Source organism: Bombina bombina, chromosome 9 (assembly GCF_027579735.1).
Source record: "Bombina bombina isolate aBomBom1 chromosome 9, aBomBom1.pri, whole genome shotgun sequence".
Lineage (NCBI taxonomy): Eukaryota > Metazoa > Chordata > Amphibia > Anura > Bombinatoridae > Bombina > Bombina bombina.
The window spans coordinates 19014049-19038675 of record NC_069507.1 but is presented as its reverse complement, the minus strand read 5'-3'; positions in this window follow the sequence as shown (position 1 = coordinate 19038675).

The window sequence follows — 24627 nt, the reverse complement described above, 5'->3', positions numbered from 1 at the left end:
GACTGGACCAAGAAATATCTCAAGACTGATTTTTCTAAGGTTTTATGGACTGATGAAATGAGAGTGAGTCTTGATGGGCCAGATGGATGGGCCCGTGGCTGGATTGGTAAAGGGCAGAGAGCTCCAGTCCGACTCAGACGCCAGCAAGGTGGAGGTGGAGTACTGGTTTGGGCTGGTATCATCAAAGATGAGCTTGTGGGGCCTTTTCGGGTTGAGGATGGAGTCAAGCTCAACTCCCAGTCCTACTGCCAGTTTCTGGAAGACACCTTCTTCAAGCAGTGGTACAGGAAGAAGTCTGCATCCTTCAAGAAAAACATGATTTTCATGCAGGACAATGCTCCATCACACGCGTCCAAGTACTCCACAGCGTGGCTGGCAAGAAAGGGTATAAAAGAAGAAAATCTAATGACATGGCCTCCTTGTTCACCTGATCTGAACCCCATTGAGAACCTGTGGTCCATCATCAAATGTGAGATTTACAAGGAGGGAAAACAGTACACCTTTCTGAACAGTGTCTGGGAGGCTGTGGTTGCTGCTGCACGCAATGTTGATGGTGAACAGATCAAAACACTGACAGAATCCATGGATGGCAGGCTTTTGAGTGTCCTTGCAAAGAAAGGTGGCTATATTGGTCACTGATTTGTTTTTGTTTTGTTTTTGAATGTCAGAAATGTATATTTGTGAATGTTGAGATGTTATATTGGTTTCACTGGTAAAAATAAATAATTGAAATGGGTATATATTTGTTTTTTGTTAAGTTGCCTAATAATTATGCACAGTAATAGTCACCTGCACACACAGATATCCTCCTAAAATAGCTAAAACTAAAAACAAACTAAAAACTACTTCCAAAACTATTCAGCTTTGATATTAATGAGTTTTTTGGGTTCATTGAGAACATGGTTGTTGTTCAATAATAAAATTAATCCTCAAAAATACAACTTGCCTAATAATTCTGCACTCCCTGTATTTGAGATATAACATCCTTTAATGTCACACATTCATGTACACAATGAGGAGCATGGTATTTGGACTACTAACAAAAACATCTACAATGATATTTCACATTAAAGGGACATTAAACCAAAGCTTTTTATGTCATTATTCAGATAGAGAATACAGTTTTATACAACATCCCAATTTACTTCTATTATCTAATTTGCTTCATTATTTTGTTATTCTTTGTTTATTAAATATCAATGCACATGGGTGAGCCAATCACATGAGGCATTGATGTGCAGCCACTAATCAGCAGCTTCTGAGCCTATCTAGATATGCTTTTCAGCTAAGAATATCAAGAGAATGAAGCAAATTAGGTAATGGAAGTAAATTAGAAAGTTGTTTAAAATTGCATGCTCTTGCTGAATCATGAAAGAATAAAAATGGGTTTAATGTCCATTTAATGCTACTTAACACATTGAAATTCATGATATGAGGTGGTATAGTTAAATACTAACATGTCTCGGAGTAACACAGGCCACAGGCCACATGTAGAGTTTTCAGTAAATGGACACTATAGCCATCCCAATACTTTTAGCTCAAGAAAGCATGTTATGTGCCTACATCAGGCTAAAGGAAATTGTGTGACCACAGTGTCACTTAAAGAACACATTTTCTCCATCACTGACATGTACACATAACTATTGTATGAAACACATACATGTATACTTTGCATATTAAAATCCCTCATATCACAAATCACAATGTGCACGTGCATGTTATAGAGTTTGACATGAGAATGAGTATAGGCCCTAGCATGTATCAATGTACATTGTATGCCCACATGGATATATATATGATTGTACTAATACCTCTCATCATTTGACTCCTCCACAGAACCTCCTGTCACCAGGGTGCAAACGGGCATGCATCCACCGCAACCACCAGGCCAGAGAATGCCTCCACCGCAACCACCAGGCCAGAGTATGCCTCCACCGACACCACCAGGCCAGAGAATCCCTCAACAGTATGCTCCCAGGCATGAGGTGGGTTGGATTGCCTCTGTTGAGGACCCATACGTCATGCCACCAAGTTTTGAAGAGGAGCCCTGGCCAGAGGACTATTCTTTTGGTTATGAGAGGCAGCCAAGGCATCCCCAAAGGGTAGATGTCTTTACCCCTCCCAATATCAGGCCAGTCAGGACTTTAACCAACAGGACATACAAACTGGAGAGGCTGAGTGGTCGCACACCAGTCGTCAATGGGACTACCAGTCCACCCGGAGAGCTCCACCATCTGCTTCCCTTGGAAGAGCTCCAGCATATGAAGAGGAGCATATAGCTGTGGTAGTTCCTCCTGCAGCACCAGCTGTCATAGTTCCTCCTGAAGCACCAGCTGTTGTAGTTCCTCCTGAAGCACCAGCTCTTGTAGTTCCTCCTGAAGCACCAGCTCTTGTAGTTCCTCTTGAAGCACCAGCTCTTGTAGTTCCTCCTGAAGCACCAGCTCTTGTAGTTACTCCTGAAGCACCAGCTCTTGTAGTTCCTCCTGAAGCAACAGCTGTTGTAGTTCCTCCTGAAGCAACAGCTGTCATAGTTCCAGATTCAACAGCAGCTAGAGGTGAACCTGCGCCTATAATCCCTGCTGGTGAACAGCCTGTAGATCCTCTGACTTCTGCCCTGGGCGACGAATACATTTCCCTCTAGAGGAGGCTCACAGCAACCCGCGACAGAATGAAGAGAGACCAATGCAGGTTTTACAGTAGCCAACAGACTTTACTCCAGCGTTCCATTGAGCTGCAACGGGACATGGCAGCATCTTTAAGTGGTATAGTCCAGAACCAATCTCAGATGATGAGAGTTATTTCGGACATGCAGAGTGACAACAGATGGCGGGAACAAAACCAACTGTTGGGTGTGTTGGTGGAGCATTTCACACACCAGCAGGACACTACCTCCAACCTCTCATCTGTGGCCAGCACTCCTGCAGAATCCTCTGAATCCACACAACCCAGGAGACCCAGGAGAGCCACTCCAGGCTCCTCAGCCCCCTCATCTAAGAAGCCTAAAAAAAAAAAATATTGTTATATTTCAGCCTAAATCTTGTCCTCTATTATTTACCATATAATTGTCATCCACATCCATGTGAGGGGTGTTTTAGTACACTAATATTTTTTAAAAATATAATAAGGCTTGTGTGGAAATGGCCCACAAAAGGTAATATCATCATGTTTATGACATATTAATTTTCTCTAAACCACATCACATATTTGTGTATGAAGGGTACATATAGTGATATTCACTTTTAAGATATAAATCAAGGTTTCTCACATCCAATAGAAATTGACCCATGTGCAGGGATAGGCACGAGCAAAGGCTGTGGCGGACATTTTCTAAGGTAAAGACTTAGCGAAGGACACCTTGCCTATCCCTGCACATGGGTATATATATCTAAATAATAATGTTTTTACAGAAGGTGTGAACATAAGGTATAAACATTCATTTTCATTCCTCGAAATGATAGTCAATAAATCATAGTGACCAAAACATGAATTAAACTAATGATATATTTTCAGTATTTAGGGTGGTTAAGGGAATGGGGGTGGGGTGTAGTAGTTTCACTTGCATGCAGTGTAAATCCGCAGTAAGTAATTCGATGACCAGCTGCAGCAGGGGCAGCACCATCACCATGGACCTCAGCAGCAACTATAGAATCAGCATGTGTAGACGGAACAACAGGGGATTGTAGGGCTTCCAGTCCCCCTTGTGCCCCATGATGCACCCCTTGTGCCCCATGATGCACCCCTTGTGCCCCATGATGACCCCTTGTGCCCCATGATGCACCCTTGTGCTCCATAACTCACCCTTTGTGCCCCATGATGCACCCCTTTTGCCCTATGATGACCCCTTGTGCCCCATGATGACCCCTTGTGCCCCATGATGCACCCCTTGTGCCCCATGATGCACCCCTTGTGCCCCATGATGCACCCCTTGTGATCAAGCTGCTGATATGTATGTTGTTAAGCATGCACTTGTTAGGCCTTCAGAGAGTTACGTTGGTTTCTAAGTCAGTGCAAGGGTTGCTGCGCCTTCAATTTGTGGCAAGATGAGAATGGAGTAGATTTTCTGAAATCTGCGCACGTAAGTTCTTACGCCGTATATTGGATACCAAACTGCGCGTGTTTTGTATGTTAGTCTATGGGCCAAAAAACAACGGGCGAAGGCAGAAATATACGCGCGTAACTTCTAAGTTACGCCGTATATAGGATACCAAACCCGCGCAAAATTTGGCGTCGCCGGCTTCTGCGGGCAACGATTTATATCGGATCGAGGCCCTGATAGTCTAGTGGTAACAGCTGCACACCTGATAGTCTGGTGGTAACAGCTGCACACCTGATAGTCTGATGGTAACAGCTGCACATCTGATAGTCTGATGGTAACGGCTGCACACCTGATAGTCTGGTGGTAACAGCTGCACACCTGATAGTCTGATGGTAACAGCTGCACACCTGATAGTCTGATGGTAACAGCTGCACACCTGATAGTCTGGTGGTAACAGGTGCACGCCTGATAGTCTGATGGTAACAGCTGCACACCTGATAGTCTGATGGTAACGGCTGCACACCTGATAGTCTGGTGGTAACAGCTGCACACCTGATAGTCTGATGGTAACAGCTGCACACCTGATAGTCTGGTGGTAACAGCTGCACACCTGATAGTCTGATGGTAACAGCTGCACACCTGATAGTCTGATGGTAACAGCTGCACACCTGATTGTCTGGTGGTAACAGCTGCACACCTGATAGTCTGATGGTAACAGCTGCACACCTGATAGTCTGATGGTAACAGCTGCACACCTGATAGTCTGGTGGTAACAGCTGCACACCTGATAGTCTGATGGTAACAGCTGCACACCTGATAGTCTGGTGGTAACAGCTGCACACCTGCTAGTCTGATGGTAACAGACAGATATAGATATATTTGACCTGAAGTTTGATATAAATAAAGCATTGTTTTTCCTGAAAAATTGGGTTTATTATCTGAATTGGATTGAAATTGTTCAGAGCAACTATGTTATTATTAAAGGGACATGATACCCATTTTTTTATTTTATTATTCAGACAGAACATGTAAATTTAAACAACTTTCAAATTAACTTCTGTTATCTAATATGATTAATTCTTTTGATGTCCTTTTTTGAAAAGCATATTTTTATCTATCTAGTTATGTTTTATTTATCTATCTATCTAATGGATGGGCATGGTCACATTTTCTACAAATGAGTCATATGGCAAAAATATTTACATTGTTTTGCTATTTTTAATGACACATTAAAGGGATAGTCAAAAACAGCATTTTTATTGTTTAAAAAGAAAGATAATCCCTTTATTACCCATTTCCCAGTTTTGCATAACCAACACTGTTATAGAAATACACTTTTTACCTCTGTAATTACCTTGTATCTAAGCCTCTGCAAACTGCCCCCTTATTTCAGTTCTTTTGACAGACTTGCATTTTAGCCAATCAGTGCTCACTCCAGGGTAACTTCATGTGCATGAGCTCAATGTTATCTATAGGAAACACATGAACTAATGCCCTCTAGTGGTCAAAATGCATTCAGATTAGAGGCAGTTTTCAAGGTCTAAGAAATTAGCATATGAACCTCCTAGAATTAGCTATTTAACTAAGAATACCAAGAGAATAAAGCAAATTTGGTGATAAAAGTAAATTGGAAAGTTATTTAAAATTACATTCCCTATTTAAAGCATTAAAGTTTTTTTGGGACTTGACTGTCCTTTTAAACTCAGAACTGAAGTGCATTTGAATGTATTTCATTGCTGATAATAAATTATTCTGTAGTACAGTAAGGGTAAAAGTTCTAATTGGCAAATCAAATAGCGCAATATTAAAATGCACGTACAAGATATAAAATAAACAAATGCAGTTAGTGATAATGTCACCGTATACAGCGCCTCTGCCGGTTAGTATCCTTGTCGAACTTTAATGCTCCTGCTGTGACCCAACTAAATCACCAGTCTGGTGACTAGATCTCTCTCAGGGCTAGTCCACTCTTTACAGTCCGGCTGGCGTTGCTACAATGACACGTTTCCTCAACGCGTTTCATCTGGTGGCACCCAGACTTTTTCAAGAGGTATGTTACGGAGCAACAATACTCCGGTCTTAAATAGTCTATTTTCGAAAATTCATATCGGGTCCTAATTGGCTGTGAAGCGATCAAACTAAACAGTTCTGATTGACTGTGAGCGAACAAACCAAAAATCATACCGATCGGGCTGTATACCTGTCAAACTTATACAAATGTTACAAATCCCGATAGTTGGTAGGAATCTGAGCAGTTACAAAATAGCCGAGTGTACATATTAACAATTACAAATTATATTGGGCAATACACGTTTTTGCTAATAACTAGAATTGAATATGCTAAAAATGAACATGCTAAAACAGGTAACCGGACCATCCACTATTAGAACAATCCTAAAAATGTAATTAACACCTCATATTTAAGTAAAATATAAAATAGAAACAAATAATAGTGTCTAAGAAAGCCCTATCTGTCTTTTAGTTGTGAACGGTTACTAAATCCGTCCTGTGTGATGGATGTTATTTATCCCAAATGACAATTAGTTTGTGTTGAAACCTAAAACTTGTGACCTAAATGCTGCTGTGCAGCGTTCTATCCCGAATTGCAATTGGGATGGACATTTTTTTATTTCTCTGCTACTAGCACATCTGAACTATTTTACGCTAAACTCGTCCTATATTGCTTGAGGCCACAACTACGTATTGATGTAGATATGGTTAAAACTAGAATCTTAAACATATTTTGAAACAAGTTGACATTATAAATACAAAATGGGTCCTTATACGTCATGCCCATTATAACCCCTAAAAGGATACAGTTCAGGGTCTGCAAGAACCAAATTGTACAATCAAATTTGAATCTGTGTGATGTAAACGCTAAAATCCTTTAGAAAAAGAGTATATATTATTTTGGCTGATATATTTCAGTCTAAACTTAACTATTTCGGACACTAAAAGGATATATTTCAGAATATATGGCAGTATTATTGGAGTTCAAAATGGGTTGTAATCTCATTTATCTACACCCTATAGTGTTTGTGATATTGTATAGACCACTTTGTTACATAAAAGTTTTTAAGACCTATATTTAATCCTTGCTCATTCACTGTATTTAAAGTATTGAGTTCATGGATTCAATACTTTTCTTTCTGTCTAAGTGCTTTTAATTTATTATTAGAGGTATTGGGTGCAACCCAATCAAGTACCATGATGCTTAAACTACAGGAATTGTGGTGTATCTTAAAATGTTCCGGTACGCTATGTGTATCTAATTCGTTTTTAACATTATTCCAGTGTTCACAGAATCTCGTTTTGACCATTCTTTTCGTTCTTCCTATATAAGAATATTTACATTCGCAAGTGAGCAAGTAAACCACATGTCAATCTACACATAAATTTATGTTTAACCTTATACTCTTTGCTGTTATTGGTCTCCCTTAGTTATGTGTTTGCACATACCACACCTGTTATGGTCACAGGGTCATGTTCCATTAGCTCTTATCAGCCAATTAGTATTAGGGGTACTCATAACATTGGCTTTATTGATGGGCCTTAATTTAGAAGGGGCTAAAATGTTCTTAAAATCTTTGTTCTTTTTAAAAGCAATTGAGGGTCTTGTGGGAAGTGTCTTACCTAGGACTGGATCACTGGTTAGTACGCTCCAATGTTTCCTTAACATATTTTCTATGTCTTTACGTCCCTGACTATAGGTTGTAATAAACCATACCTCATCTGGTGAATTGTTCTTATTATTGTGTGTGGGGATAAGCATATCCGATCTATTCATAGTAGAAACTTTATTTTTGACATCCTTAAGTATTGATTATATCCCTTTTCTATAAATCTTTTATCAAGTAATTGAGCCTCACTATGGTAATCTGATAGATGGGTACAGTTTCGTTTAATCCTTTGGTATTGTCCCAAAGGTATATTGTTCTTCCACCTCTGCAAGTGAATACTCTTAGCATGTAAGAAACCATTTTTATCGGTGGGCTTTCTATAATTTTTAAAAGTGACCTTGTTGTCTTGATCCATATAGAGAAGCAAATCTAAAAATTACATTTCTGTTTTTTGTATATTGCTAGTGAATGTAAGATTCTTAGAATTATTATTTATAAATGTTATAAATTGATTCACAAGATCATCTGGTCCCTGCCATATACTGATGATATTGTCTATATATCTATAATAGCATATTAGATGCTCGCTATATGGGTTATGTTCCCAAATGTAATCATTTTAAAACTTGTCCATATATAGGTTAGCGTACAATGGGGCAAAGGAAGTCCCCATCACCGTACCCTGGGTTTGTACAAAGAATTGTGACTGAAATTGAAAATAATTATGTGATAAGAAACTCTATTCCTGCTAGAATAAAATTGGTTTGTGATTTTGAAAAGTGAACTTCTATTCATATTTTCCTCTATTGCTTTAACTCCTGAGCTGTGGGGTATGCATGTGTATAATGCTGCAACCTCGCATGTTATCCCCCTATATGTATCCTCCCATTTTATGCCTTCAAATCTCTATTCTGTAGTACACATGTGGTGGCATAAATTCTTCTGGTAAATGTTTAATTTCAGCCCTCTGTTCTGTTGAGATGATCTAAGTCAGGGTTCTTCAAACCACGGGTCGTGACACCATGTTTACTAGGTCGCAATTGTGTATAAGCGTGCGCATGGTGTGTGGGTTGTATGAGTATTTGTGGTGTGTCTTTTGTATGAGAGTGCATGTTGTGTGTGTGTTGTATGAGAGTGTGTGTTGTATGAGAGTGCGTGGTATGTGTATGTGTTGTAAGAGAGTGCGTGGTGTGTGTGTGGGTTGTATGAGAATGTGTATGTGTTTGTTGTATGGGAGTGTGTGTATTATGAGTGTGTGTGTGTGGTGTGTGTTGTATGAGAGAGTACGTGGTGTGTGTGTTGTATGAGAGAGTGTGTGTGTTTGTTGTATGAGTGTGTGTGTGTTGTATGAGAGTGTGTATGTGTGTGTTGTATGGGAGTGTGTGTATTATGAGCGTGTGTGTGTTGTATGAGAGCCGTGGTGTGTGGGTTGTATGAGAATGTGTATGTGTTTGTTGTATGGGAGTGTGTGTATTATGAGTGTGTGTGTGTGTGTGGTGTGTGTTGTATGAGAGTGCGTGGTATGTGTATGTGTTGTAAGAGAGTGTGTGGTGTGTGTGTGGGTTGTATGAGAATGTGTATGTGTTTGTTGTATGGGAGTGTGTGTATTATGAGTGTGTGTGTGTGTGGTGTGTGTTGTATGAGAGAGTACGTGGTGTGTGTGTTGTATGAGAGAGTGTGTGTGTTTGTTGTATGAGTGTGTGTGTGTGTTGTATGAGAGTGTGTATGTGTGTGTTGTATGGGAGTGTGTGTATTATGAGCGTGTGTGTGTTGTATGAGAGCCGTGGTGTGTGGGTTGTATGAGAATGTGTATGTGTTTGTTGTATGGGAGTGTGTGTATTATGAGTGTGTGTGTGTGTGGTGTGTGTTGTATGAGAGAATACATGGTGTGTGTGTGTTGTATGAGAGAGTGTGTGTGTTTGTTGTATGAGAGTGTGTGTGTGTTATATGAGAGTGTGTATGTGTGTGTTGTATGGGAGTGTATGTATTATGAGCGTGAGTATGTTGTATGAGAGCCGTGGTGTGTGTGTTGTATGAGAATGTGTGTTGTATGAGAGTGTTTGTGTGTGTTGTATGAGAGTGCGTGGTGTGTGTGTTGTATGAGAGTGCGTGGTGTGTGTGTTGTATGAGAGCGTGTGTGTGTGTTGTATGGGAGTGTGTGTATTATGAGCGTGTGTGTGGTGTGTGTTGTATAAGAGCATGTTTGTGTTGTATGAGAGAGTAAGTGGTGTGTGTGTTGTATGAGAGAGTGTGTATCTGTGTTGTATGAGAGTGTGTGTTGTATGCGAATGTGTGTATTATGAGCATGTGTGTGGTGTGTGTTGTATGAGAGCTGTGGTGTGTGTGTGTGTTGTATTAGAGTGTGTGTGTGTTGTATGAGAGTGTGTGTGTGTTGTATGAGAGGCGTGGTTTGTGTTGTATGAGAGTGTGTGTGTTGTATGAGAATGTGTGTTGTATGAGAGTACGTGTGTGTGTTGTATGAGAGCCATGGTGTGTGTGTTGTATAAGAGTGTGTATGTGTGTGTTGTATGGGAGTGTGTGTATTATGAGCGTGTGTGTTGTATGGGAGTGTGTGTATTATGAGCGTGTGTGTGGTGTGTGTTGTATGAGAGCATGTGTGTGTTGTATGAGAGAGTATGTGGTGTGTTGTATGAGAATGTGTATGTGTGTGTTGTATGGGAGTGTGTGTATTATGAGCGTGTGTGTGTTGTATGAGAGCTGTGGTGTGTGTGTTGTATGAGAATGTGTGTGTTGTATGAGAGCCGTGGTGTGTGTGTTGTATGAGAGTGTGTGTTGTATGAGAATGTGTATGTGTGTGTTGTATGGGAGTGTGTGTATTATGAGCGTGTGTGTGGTGTGTGTTGTATGAGAGCTGTGGTGTGTGTGTTGTATGAGAATGTGTGTGTTGTATGAGAGCTATGGTGTGTGTGTTGTATGAGATTGTGTGTATGTTGTATGGGAGTGTGTGTATTATGAGCGTGTGTGTGGTGTGTGTTGTATGAGAGCCGTGGTGTGTGTGTTGTATGAGAGTGTGTGCGTGTGTTGTATGAAAGCCGTGGTGTGTGTGTGTGTTGTATGAGTGTGTGTGTTGTATGAGAGCCGTGGTGTGTGTGTGTTGTATGAGAGTGTGTGCGTGTGTTGTATGAAAGCCGTGGTGTGTGTGTTGTATGAGTGTGTGTGTTGTATGAGAGCCGTGGTGTGTGTGTTGTATGAGTGTGTGTGTTGTATGAGAGCCGTGGTGTGTGTGTTGTATGAGAGTGTGTGTGTGTTGTATGAAAGCCTTGGTGTGTGTGTTGTATGAGTGTGTGTGTTGTATGAGAGCCGTGGTATGTGTGTTGTATGAGAGTACGTGGTGAGTGTGTGTGTTGTGTTATTACCTTTTACAAGACTTTCAAGTTTGACTGCAATCAGTAATAAAGTACACACAGAATTTAGTCAATTTGCAAAACATTGCAGCTATCTTGTTGTGGTATCATTGCACTGGGTCTTGGGGAAAAAAAGTTTAAAGAACCCTGATCTAAGTGTTCTAGTTGTCAGTACTGCGATCCATCAAATTGAGAAGGGCACATTTTAGCTTGAGACCTGTGTATTTTGCTATGCAGGTTCTGAATGAGACACATTACAATATCATAAAAAAACCAACATATTTATTTATTTATTTATTTCTATGCTGGTGAGTTTGTGATCATCGGCCCTAAGTACCTGATAAACAAAATCTCGCCGATGTAATGAGGAATCATACAAAATATTCACATCCAGACTGAGATAAACAAGCTCTCAAACTACAATTCACTTCCTAAAACCATTTGAGGGACTTGTTAGATAATCTCGCCAGTGAAGAGAGCATTAGGTCCTAAGTGAGAGCTTTCATGGTGGGCTAATCCTATCTGCATTTGGCCTGTGCATCTTGCTCAGAGAGCATCTGTTGCTTTTGTCATGGCTCGTGTACCATCACTGATGAAAACATCAGGGTACCTAAAGGATATGTACATATGTTCCATCAATGGTGGGGCTCTCAGTGAAACACTCAGAACTATTCCTATAACCACTTGTATTGGTAAAATGCTTCTCTTCAAAACGGAAAATGTAAAAATACAAAAAGAAAAGTTACATTAAAAAAAGCACAAACTGTTGATCTGCACTGACTAATTTAAGTTAACTAATTATACACAAATGACAAACTTGCTAATCGTTGTTTTATTTGGTGACAAATTCCTTCCTGCCTCCAAACCTGGATCAGAATTCTCCTTGGATCACAGTGCTAATTGTTACAAATGAGACGCGTTTTTACTGGGAACAACACTTGAAATATCTTTTCCTGTAAATATTTTTGCTCTCAGGAATTTGCTTCAGTGACAGGGGACTGTCACTCTCTGCTATTTTACTAATAAGAGTGCGCTTGTGTTTGCTTAATCTCCTAAAGACACAAATTTACAAACTATCATTAATTCCGTTGTCATTACACAGATTTCATCCAACTGTAAAAGATGTAAATATGATGATGATGTGCGAGTCAGTGTGACAGGAAATCATACGCTTTATTGCACTGGTCATGAACTGTAAAAACCATAAAAGAACCTAATTGTATGAATTCCCACCTAATGAATCCAATATCAAGTGAAGCTTTAGCATTTTACTGTTGCTATTATATTCTTGTTATTATTATTAAAAAAACATCAGTGTATTTTTGTAATTAAAGGGAAAGGAAAGACAAAATTAAACTGGCAGGATTTAGATAGAGTAATTGTAAGACATTTTAAATTCACTTCTATTTTCAAATGCGCTTTGTTCTATTGGTATCTGTGCAAATGAAGCCCTGGTGAAATCATATGGGCAGGTTCTATTCCAGTTGTAAAGCATTATATTTATGTTATACACAAAGATTCCCATAGAGCAGGGTTGACATATGATTTACTGTTTGTGAGCTTGATCTAATTGTGCACGTGCTAAACATATCGTACACCAGTTCCAAAATGTTTGCGTTAAGCAAAGGGCTTTTAATGCACTTCTATATATGTATATATATATATATATATATATATATATATATATATATATATATATATATATGTAAATATGTATTTACGTGTATGTTTATATATGTATATGTGTCTGTAAATACATACATATACACACATACACACATAAATACATATATACACATACATAAATACATACATACACACACATAAATACATATATATATCTTTATATATACATACACACATAAATACATATATATATCTTTATATACACATACACACATAAATACATATATACATATATTTATATACACAAACACATATATATATATATACATACACACACACACACATATATATATACTAGTCCTAAAGCCCGTTGACAAGGGGCATTTTTTGCAGTACAGTGGTCCCACCCCTTGCGTTCTCTCCCTCCCACTCTCTTTTGCTTTCTCTCTCACCCCCCTCTCTTTTGCGCTCTCTCTCCCCCTCTCTTTTGAGCTCTCTCTCTCCCCCCTCTCTTTTGCGCTCTCTCCCCCCCCCCCTCTTTTGCACTCTCTCTCTCCCCCCTCTTTTGCGCTCTCTCTCTCCCTCTCTATCTCCCATCTCTCTCTATCTCCCCTCTCTCTTTTTCTCTCTCCCCTCTCTCCATCTCCCCTCTCTTTCTCTCTCTCTCTCTCTCCCCCTCTCTTTCTCTCTCTCTCTCTCTCTCTCCCCCTCTCTCTCCCCTCCCTCTCTCTCTCTATCTCCCCTCTCTCCCCTCTCTCTCTCCCCTCTCTCTCTCTCCCCTCTCTCTCTCTCTCTCCCCTCTCTCTCTCTCCCCTCTCTCTGTCTCTCTCTCTCTCTCCCATCTCTCTCACTCCCCTCTCTCTCTCTCTCTCCCATCTCTCTCTCTCCCCTCTCTCTCTCCCTTCTCTCGCTCTCCCCTCTCTCTCTCTCTCTCTCTCTCCCCTCTCTCTATCTCCCCTCTTTCTCTCTCTCTCCCCTCTCTCTCCTCTCTCTCTCCCCTCTCTCTCGCTCCTCTCTCTTTCTCTCCCCCCTCTCTCTTTCTCCCTCCCCTCTCTCTCTCTCTCCCCTCTCTCTATCTCGCCTCTCTCTCTCTCTCTCTCTCTCCCCTCTCTCTCCCCTCTCGCTCTCTCCACCCCCTCTCTTTCTCCTCTCTCTATCTCCCCCCTCTGTCTCTCTCTCTCTCCCCGCTCTCTCTCTCCCCTCTCTCTCTCCCCCCTCTCTCTCTCCTCTCTCTATCTCCCCCCTCTGTCTCTCTCTCTCTCCTCTCTCCATCTTCCCTCTCACTCTCTCTCCCCTGTCTCTTTCTCCCCTCTTGATCTCTCTCTCCCCGTCTCTTTCTCCCCTCTTGATCTCTCTCTCCCCCCTCTCCCATCTTTTGAGCTGTTTGAGCTCTCTCCACGGCCTTTCACGGCCCTGCCCCCGGCCCCGCCCCTTCAAGGGCCTGCACGCTAGACCACGCCCCTTCATGCTCAGCCATGCCCCCTTCACGCCCGGTCACGCCCCCACTCACGCTCGGTCACACCCACTTCTTCTTGCGGCAGTCGGCAGATCAGGTAGGGAATCCAAGGCCAGGTGTGTTTGTCCTCGTGCTGTCTCTACTGCGCATGACAGCTTCGGACAAACACACTTGGCCTTTTATAGTATAGGATATATATATATATATATATATCTTTATATACACATACACACACACATACACATGCATTCTCACATTTTTAAAGCTGTATATGAATCTCAATGTGAAATTCCTTAGCTGCCTTTTTTTTTCTAACAACAGCTGAGACCTCATTTCTTTGAGCACTTTTTTGGCCAATATGTTTTGCAATAATTTTTATGAGATGGTGTTATTATGAGTGTAACTGTATTTTGTAATCTATTTTTGGTGTGTTTTTGTGTCACTTTTTTGTTTTGTGAAACAATCAGAGCTCTGAAGTAGCGGTAATCATTCTAGCGTAAATCGCGAATGCACTCAAGTGATTACGTTTACTTTCAACTTGTAATTGCAGCGGTAAAGCCAACGAGCACAAACACCAGCAATGAACCCTTTATCCCTCGCATGCAAACTTTTGTGCTCCACTCGTAATCTGGCCCAATGAGTTTACTAAATCACTCACATTTCTGCCTTACTGATGTAGTTTAAAGGATCATATATTATATATGCACCGACTGTGCTCCTTTAGTAACAAACATGTTAAATCAAAGTAAAAAAACAGCAAGCAACTTACAAACATTTAGATTACAAGTTGTGCGTTCGTGTTTTAACGCTGAAACAATGGCCATTTTAGCATTAAAAAGGAACGCAACCATTACTTGTCGGTATAGCTGTACTGCAAGCCTTTTAGCCTGTAACGCAACGTCAGTCCCACACTCAAAAAAAATATGTTTTTTCATGGGACTTCCATAGCTGCCATTACGAGTTTTGCGGTGAGGCTAAAAAGCTTGCGTTACACCCTATAACGATAAGTTCCGTACCGCCATCTGAGAGCAGTGGTTATGAGTTTTACGCAACAAAACTGTTACACATAATTCATAACTAAACTGTTACAAAGTACACTAACACCCATAAACTACCTATTAACCCCTAAACTGAGGCCCTCCCGCATCGCAAACATTATTTTAAAGTTATAAACCCATAATCTGCCGCTCCCAACATCACCGCCACTAATAAAATGTATTAACCCCTATTCTACCGCTCCCCTACATCGTCGCCACTATACTAAAGTTATTAACCCCTATTCGCCCACACCCCAACATCGCCCACACTGTAATAAAGATATTAATTAACCCCAATTCTGCCAATCCCCAACATCGCCGCCACTAAATAAAGTTGTTAACCCCTAAACCTTTGGCCTCCCACATCACTACCACTAAATAAACTTATTAACCCCTAAACCGCCAGCCCCCCACATCGCAACAACCTAAATTAAACTATTATCCCCTAAACCTAACCCCTAACCTAACACCCCCTAACTTTAACATAATTATAATAGAGCTAAATTAAAGTTACAATTAACTAAATAATACAACTAAATTTATTAAATTAACTAAATAATACAATAAATACATACTTACCTGTGAAATAAAACCTAAGTTAGCTACCATGTAACTAATAATTATATTGTAGATATCTTAGGTTTTATTTTTATTTCACAGGTAAGTTTGTATTTATTTTCACTAGGTAGACTAGTTAGTAAATAGTTATTAACTATTTACTAACTACCTAGTTAAAATAAATACAAACTTACCTGTGAAATGAAACCTAAGCTGCCTTACACTAAAACCTAACATTACAAAAATAAAAAAACCTACCATTACAAAAAATATCAAACAAAAATATCCAAAATAATAAAAAATAATCATATTCTAATACCCTGTTTAAAAAAAAAAAGCCCAAAATAAAAAAATGTTAATCTATAATAAACTACAAACTACTAAAAGGGCCTTTTGTAGGTCATTGCCCTAAAGAAATCAGCTATTTTCATACAAAAAACAAACAAACACCCCCTAACAGTATACAAACCCCCACCCCCAAACACACAAAATAAAAGTAAAACCTAATCTACCCATTGCCCTGAAAAGGGCATTTGTATGGGCATTGCCTTTTATACTGGGGGTACCATTGCATTCCTATTGGCTTAAAAATGTGAATCAGCCAATAGGAATTAGGTCTGCTAAAATCCTATTGGCTGTTCAAATCAGCAACATGTGTAACAATAGCAAACCTGCTGCATCAGGTAGATGTGTAACTATAACAAACTGCTGCATCAGGTAGATGTGTAACAATAGGAATTTGCTGCATAAGGTAGATGTGTAACTGTAGCAATCTGCTGCATCAGGTAGATGTGTAACAATAGCAATCTGCTGCATCAGGTAGATGTGTAACAATAGCAATCTGCTGCATCAGGTAGATGTGTAACAATAGCAATCTGCTGCATCAGGTAGATGTGTAACAATAGCAATCTGCTGCATTAGGTAGATGTGTAACAATAGCAATCTGCAGCACCAGGTAGATGTGAAACAATAACAATCTGCTGCACCAGGTAGATGTGTAACAGTAGCAATCTGCTGCATCAGATAGATGTGTAACAATAGGAATTTGCTGCATCAGGTAGATGTGTAACAGTAGCAATCTGCTGCATCAGGTAGATGTGTAACAATAGCAATCTGCTGCATCAGGTAGATATGTAACAATAGCAATCTGCTGCATCAGGTAGATGTGTAACAATAACAATCTGCTGCACCAGGTAGATGTGTAACAATAGCAATCTGCTGCATCAGTAGATGTGTAACAATATAAATCTGCTGCATCAGGTAGATGTGTAACAATAACAATCTGCTGAATCAGGTAGATGTGTAACAATAGCAATCTGCTGCTCCAGGTAGATGTGTAACAGTAGAAATCTGCTGCATCAGGTAGATGTGTAACAATAGCAATCTGCTGCATCCGGTAGATGTGTAACAGTAGCAATCTGCTGCATCAGGTAGATGTGTAACAATAGGAATTTGCTGCATCAGGTAGATGTGTAACAGTAGCAATCTGCTGCATCAGGTAGATGTGTAACAATAGCAATCTGCTGCATCAGGTAGATGTGTAACAATAGCAATCTGCTGCATTAGGTAGATGTGTAACAATAGCAATCTGCAGCACCAGGTAGATGTGAAACAATAACAATCTGCTGCACCAGGTAGATGTGTAACAGTAGCAATCTGCTGCATCAGATAGATGTGTAACAATAGGAATTTGCTGCATCAGGTAGATGTGTAACAGTAGCAATCTGCTGCATCAGGTAGATGTGTAACAATAGCAATCTGCTGCATCAGGTAGATATGTAACAATAGCAATCTGCTGCATCAGGTAGATGTGTAACAATAACAATCTGCTGCACCAGGTAGATGTGTAACAATAGCAATCTGCTGCATCAGTAGATGTGTAACAATATAAATCTGCTGCATCAGGTAGATGTGTAACAATAACAATCTGCTGAATCAGGTAGATGTGTAACAATAGCAATCTGCTGCTCCAGGTAGATGTGTAACAGTAGAAATCTGCTGCATCAGGTAGATGTGTAACAATAGCAATCTGCTGCATCCGGTAGATGTGTAACAGTAGCAATCTGCTGCATCAGGTAGATGTGTAACAATAGGAATTTGCTGCATCAGGTAGATGTGTAACAGTAGCAATCTGCTGCATCAGGTAGATGTGTAACAATAGCAATCTGCTGCATCAGGTAGATATGTAACAATAGCAATCTGCTGCATCAGGTAGATGTGTAACAATAGCAATCTGCTGCATCAGGTAGATATGTAACAATAGCAATCTGCTGCATCAGGTAGATGTGTAACAATAACAATCTGCTGCACCAGGTAGATGTGTAACAATAGCAATCTGCTGCATCAGTAGATGTGTAACAATATAAATCTGCTGCATCAGGTAGATGTGTAACAATAACAATCTGCTAAATCAGGTAGATGTGTAACAATAGCAATCTGCTGCTCCAGGTAGATGTGTAACAGTAGAAATCTGCTGCATCAGGTAGATGTGTAACAATAGCAATCTGCTGCATCAGGTAGATGTGTAACAATAGCAATATGCTGCATCAGGTAGATGTGTAACAGTAGCAATCTGCTGCATCAGGTAGATGTGTAACAGTAACAATCTGCTGCATCAGGTAGATGTGTAACAATAACAATCTGCTGCATCAGGTAGATGTGTAACAGTAGCAATCTGCTGCATCAGGTAGATGTGTAACAATAGCAATCTGCTGCTCCAGGTAGATGTGTAACAGTAGCAATCTGCTGCATCAGGTAGATGTGTAACAATATCAATCTGCTGCATCAGGTAGATGTGTAACAGTAGCAATCTGCTGCATCAGGTAGATGTGTAACAGTAACAATCTGCTGCATCAGGTAGATGTATAATAGCAATATGCTGCACTAGGTAGATGTGTAACAATAACAATCTGCTGCTCCAGGTAGATGTGTAACAGTAGCAATCTGCTGCATCAGGTAGATGTGTAACAATATCAATCTGCTGCATCAGGTAGATGTGTAACAGTAGCAATCTGCTGCATCAGGTAGATGTGTAACAGTAACAATCTGCTGCATCAGGTATATATGTAACAGTAGCAATCTGCTGCATCAGGTAGATGTGTAACAATAGCAATCTGCTGCATCAGGTAGATGTGTAACAATAGCAATCTGCTGCATCAGGTAGATGTGTAACAATAGCAATCTGCTGCATCAGGTAGATGTGTAACAGTAGCAATCTGCTGCATCAGGTAGATGTGTAACAGTAGCAATCTGCTGCACCAGGTAGATGTATAATAGCAATATGCTGCACCAGGTAGATGTGTAACAGTAACAATCTGCTGCATCAGGTAGATGTGTAACAGTAGCAATCTTCTGCATCAGGTAGATGTGTAACAATAGCAATCTGCTGCACCAGGTAGATGTGTAACAATAGCAATCTGCTGCACCAGGTAGATGTATAATAGCAATATGCTGCACCAGGTAGATGTGTAACAATAACAATCTGCTGCATCAGGTAGATGTGTAACAGTAGCAATCTGCTGCATCAGGTAGATTTGTAACAATAGCAATCTGCTGCATCAGGTAGATGTGTAACAATAACAATCTGCTGCATCAGGTAGATGTGTAACAGTAGCAATCTGCTGCATCAGGTAGATGTGTAACAATAGCAATCTGCTGCATCAGGTAGATGTGTAACAATAACAATCTGCTGCATCAGGTAGATGTGTAACAGTAGCAATCTGCTGCATCAGGTAGATGTGTAACAGTAGCAATCTGCTGCATCAGGTAGATGTGTAACAATAGCAATCTGCTGCATCAGGTAGATGTGTAACAATAGCAATCTGCTGCACCAGGTAGATGTATAATAGCAATATGCTGCACTAGGTAGATGTGTAACAATAGCAATCTGCTGCATCAGGTAGATGTGTAACAATAGCAATCTGCTGCATCAGGTAGATGTGTAACAATAACAATCTGCTGCATCAGGTAGATGTGTAACAATAGCAATCTGCTGCATCAGGTAGATGTGTAACAATAACAATCTGCTGCATCAGGTAGATGTGTAACAATAGCAATCTGTTGCATCAGGTAGATGTGTAACAATAGCAATCTGCTGCACCAGGTAGATGTATAATAGCAATATGCTGCACTAGGTAGATGTGTAACAATAGCAATCTGCTGCACCAGGTAGATGTATAATAGCAATCTGCTGCACCAGGTAGATGTGTAACAATAACAATCTGCTGCATCAGGTAGATGTGTAACAATAGCAATCTGCTGCATCAGGTAGATTTGTAACAATAACAATCTGCTGCATCAGGTAGATGTGTAACAGTAGCAATCTGCTGCATCAGGTAGATTTGTAACAATAGCAATCTGCTGCATCAGGTAGATGTGTAACAATAGCAATCTGCTGCATCACGTAGATGTGTAACAGTAGCAATCTGCTGCATCAGGTAGATGTGTAACAATAACAATCTGCTGCATCAGGTAGATGTGTAACAGTAGCAATCTGCTGCATCAGGTAGATGTGTAACAATAACAATCTGCTGCATCAGGTAGATGTGTAACAATAGCAATCTGCTGCATCAGGTAGATGTGTAACAATAACAATCTGCTGCATCAGGTAGATGTGTAACAATAGCAATCTGCTGCATCTGGTAGATGTGTAACAGTAGCAATCTGCTGCATCAGGTAGATGTGTAACAATAACAATCTGCTGCATCAGGTAGATGTGTAACAATAGCAATCTGCTGCATCTGGTAGATGTGTAACAGTAGCAATCTGCTGCATCAGGTAGATGTGTAACAATAGCAATCTGCTGCATCAGGTAGATGTGTAACAGTAGCAATCTGCTGCATCAGGTATATATGTGTTACAGTACCAACTGTGTACCAAGGGTTAATACCAGAGAACAATGTCCTGCATAGGGAATCAGCAATACACAACCCAGCCAGTTTCAGGTTTAAAACAGAATGTCTACTTTATTTGAAGGCAGCACACAGATTTATACACCCTGGCTTCAGGTTACAAAGGGCATTGGTTTAACAGTAAAGCAGACATATGAACAATGCATCAAACCTCTAACAATTGTCTATTGACAGGTAAAACAGATTAACATATTAAGTTAATTAACTAGGGAAGAACGTTTACTCAGACAATCTGATGTTGGGAAGTCTAGTTAACATAATCACACAAGGACACAATCAGTTTACCCAGACAGACTCCTGAGACACAATCAGATCTGAAACATACATAGAATACATCTTATTACTGAATATAGGAACAGTTCTTATTAGCTATAAAGTCTTTTATGCCCACTTGGCTTATAGAGTCACAATTGCTCCCACAAGGGGCACTCACACCCTGCACCCATCCTGTATTTATGGATACAGGGTGACATAGACATAAGACAGAGTTATGAAAGTACATGGGGTGTCCAGCATATAAAATTCCATATTTCCATGCAGTCTCTGGGTATCCTTAAGCCCATGTACCTCCAGCCCAAAGAATGTTCCATAACAGGCCCTCCAATGTACAATGGCGAGATTGGTTTTGTCACATCTCTCCCCTTTTCCAAACAGACTAACAGGGTATCTGACCTCCTGCCGGTCAGTGCCCTGGTTAGTCCAGCAACCCACCCATAAAACACAATTAGTAGTACAGCCCACCCACAATAAATGGTTACTACACCTGAGTACGGGGAAAACTTGTCCATGTCCAGGTGCCTCACCACAGCTGTGTGGGGGACTGGTACGCTGAATTGGTGGGTTGCGAGGTGGGCAGAGACCAGCTGTACTCTGCCCGGGTGCCAGCACTACCATGGAAGTAGCCTGGTGGGAGCCTGGTTGCTGGAGGGGGAGACCGACTGTCTCCCCTTTGGATAAATAGCTGTGCTGCTGGAGGGGGAGACCAATCGTCTCCCCTTTGGCTAAACAGCCGTGTTACTGGGGGACAGGACCAACTGTCCCTACCCCTTGTAACGCAGCCTGCCGCTGGGGAATGGAGTCTGGGCTCCCAAAGTCAGGCTCTGCAAAGGACTCCCATAACAAGCCAGGACCATCAAACTCCTCTCCCTCTGGTTTGTTATGCTCGGCTGTCCAGGGTATATACTGTGCCATATACCACCAGAGCGCCTGGTAGGCATGTCAGTTTGCTGGGACAATCCATCTGTATTCCCGTTATGAGAGAGAATTCCTGTCCATACAAACAAGGGTTCAAATTCCTCAGTGCCCAGACCAGGGCCAAACAGTCCTTCAAAATCCCATCAGCTTCTTTACGAGTTTTCTGTACCTGCTCTTTATAGGTATCCACAATCCCTTCATACTGACATAGGGTGCCCTTGAGTTGCTGCACCTCACTATGAGCCAGCGTCAGCTTCTCCACAAGTGTCGCTAAGTTTGTCTTTAATGTTTCATGTTCCACTCTCAAGCTGGTGTTTTCTGCAGTCTGTCGGTGCAGCTTGTCTAGCAGAGATTCACGTTCTAAACGTGCCTTTTCCTCTGCGCTCCTCTTCTCCTTCATCAGCGCATTGTAACGGGACTTCCACGTATCAATAGCGGATAGAGATTTGCTGAGCTCAGCGTTCTGGGGCTTAGCAGCAGGGGGGTCAGTCTCTGCTGCACGGATCTGAGCACGGGTAGTCACAGGGTTAACATCAGCGGGACCCATGGGAGCATAGGCAGAAACAAGGGGGGCCAAGTCATTTCCAAGAAGAACATCAGCAGGTAAGTCCTTCTTGACCCCCACATTCACAGGTCTAGCGCCCACTCCCCAATCCAAATGTACCCTGGCAACAGGTAGGCTGAACACATCGCCCCCTGCTACCCTCACAGCCACAGTGTCTCCAGTGTACTGTTTCTCAGACACCAAGTTCTTTTGAAGCAAGGTCATGGTAGCACCAGTATCCCGTAGACCACTGACCTTCTTCCCATTCACTTTAACCAGTTGCCGGTTATTCCGGTGGGCAGCTTGCACAAGGTCTGCCTCATGTAGGATGCTCCAGCATTCTTGCGCCTCTACGTAGCGGGCCGCAGGCTGAGGATTACGTGGGATTCCGCCGGCGGGTCTTCTCCAGGACTGCGCTTGGTTCGCTGCGTTTAGGGGACACTCTGGTCTTTTGTGCCCTAGTTGCTTACATCCAAAGCACCGAATAGGTTGTGAGTAGCCCCGCGAATTGAACCGGGCACTCTGAGGGTAGTTCGTGGCCGGAGGCCGTGTGGTATAGCGGTGCGCCGGGGTTTGGTAACTGGCAGCTGCTGGGGTGATTGGGGGTCTGTACTCCACTCTAGAAGGGGGCTTAAAGGTAGCAGTGTCCAGTTTGCGGGCATCCGTATACTCATCTGCCAAGCAAGCCGCTTCCTGCAGGGTGGAGGGTTTACGGTCCCGAACCCACTCTCGAACTCCTGCGGGTAACTTGTCGAAGCAATGTTCCAACAGGAATAGCTGCAGCACCTCTTCCCCAGATATGGCTTGGCACCCCGCTATCCAGTGAGCTGCTGTGCGGTGCACCTTACATGCCCACTCAAGGTAGGAATCTCCAGCTAATTTAACAGTGTCTCTGAACCGCCTCCGGTATGCCTCCGGTGTAACCGCATACCTGGAGAGCAGAGCCTCTTTTACAGTATTATAATCCCTGACTTCCTCATCTGGAATGGCCCGAAAAGCCTCTCTGGCCCGGCCGGATAATTTTCCAGATAATATCGTGACCCAGTCCTCTGCGGGTACCTTGTGTAGTGCACATTGCCTCTCAAAATCCGCAAGGTACCCATCAATCTCTCCTTCTGTTTCCAGGAAGTTTTTAAAAGCTGCAAAATTTACTTTTCTCTTTTCCATCTTAGTCAGTATTGTAATAATCCCCCTCTTCCTGAGGTTACTGGCTTGTGTAGTTGCTCTTCTGGGCGATAAGGTTCATTCCGTCGCTGCCACCAATGTTACAGTACCAACTGTGTACCAAGGGTTAATACCAGAGAACAATGTCCTGCATAGGGAATCAGCAATACACAACCCAGCCAGTTTCAGGTTTAAAACAGAATGTCTACTTTATTTGAAGGCAGCACACAGATTTATACACCCTGGCTTCAGGTTACAAAGGGCATTGGTTTAACAGTAAAGCAGACATATGAACAATGCATCAAACCTCTAACAATTGTCTATTGACAGGTAAAACAGATTAACATATTAAGTTAATTAACTAGGGAAGAACGTTTACTCAGACAATCTGATGTTGGGAAGTCTAGTTAACATAATCACACAAGGACACAATCAGTTTACCCAGACAGACTCCTGAGACACAATCAGATCTGAAACATACATAGAATACATCTTATTACTGAATATAGGAACAGTTCTTATTAGCTATAAAGTCTTTTATGCCCACTTGGCTTATAGAGTCACAATTGCTCCCACAAGGGGCACTCACACCCTGCACCCATCCTGTATTTATGGATACAGGGTGACATAGACATAAGACAGAGTTATGAAAGTACATGGGGTGTCCAGCATATAAAATTCCATATTTCCATGCAGTCTCTGGGTATCCTTAAGCCCATGTACCTCCAGCCCAAAGAATGTTCCATAACAGGCCCTCCAATGTACAATGGCGAGATTGGTTTTGTCACAATATGTAACAATAACAATCTGCTGCATCTGGTAGATGTATAATAGCAATATGCTGCACCAGGTAGATGTGTAACAATAACAAACTGCTGCATCAGGTAGATGTGTAACAATAACAAACTGCTGCATCTGGTAGATGTGTAACAGTAGCAATCTGCTGCATCAGGTAGATGTGTAACAATAACAATCTGCTGCACCAGGTAGATGTGTAACAATAACAATCTGCTGCATCTGGTAGATGTGTAACAATAACAATCTGCTGCATCAGGTAGATGTGTAACAGTAGCAATCTGCTGCATCAGGTAGATGTGTAACAATAACAATCTGCTGC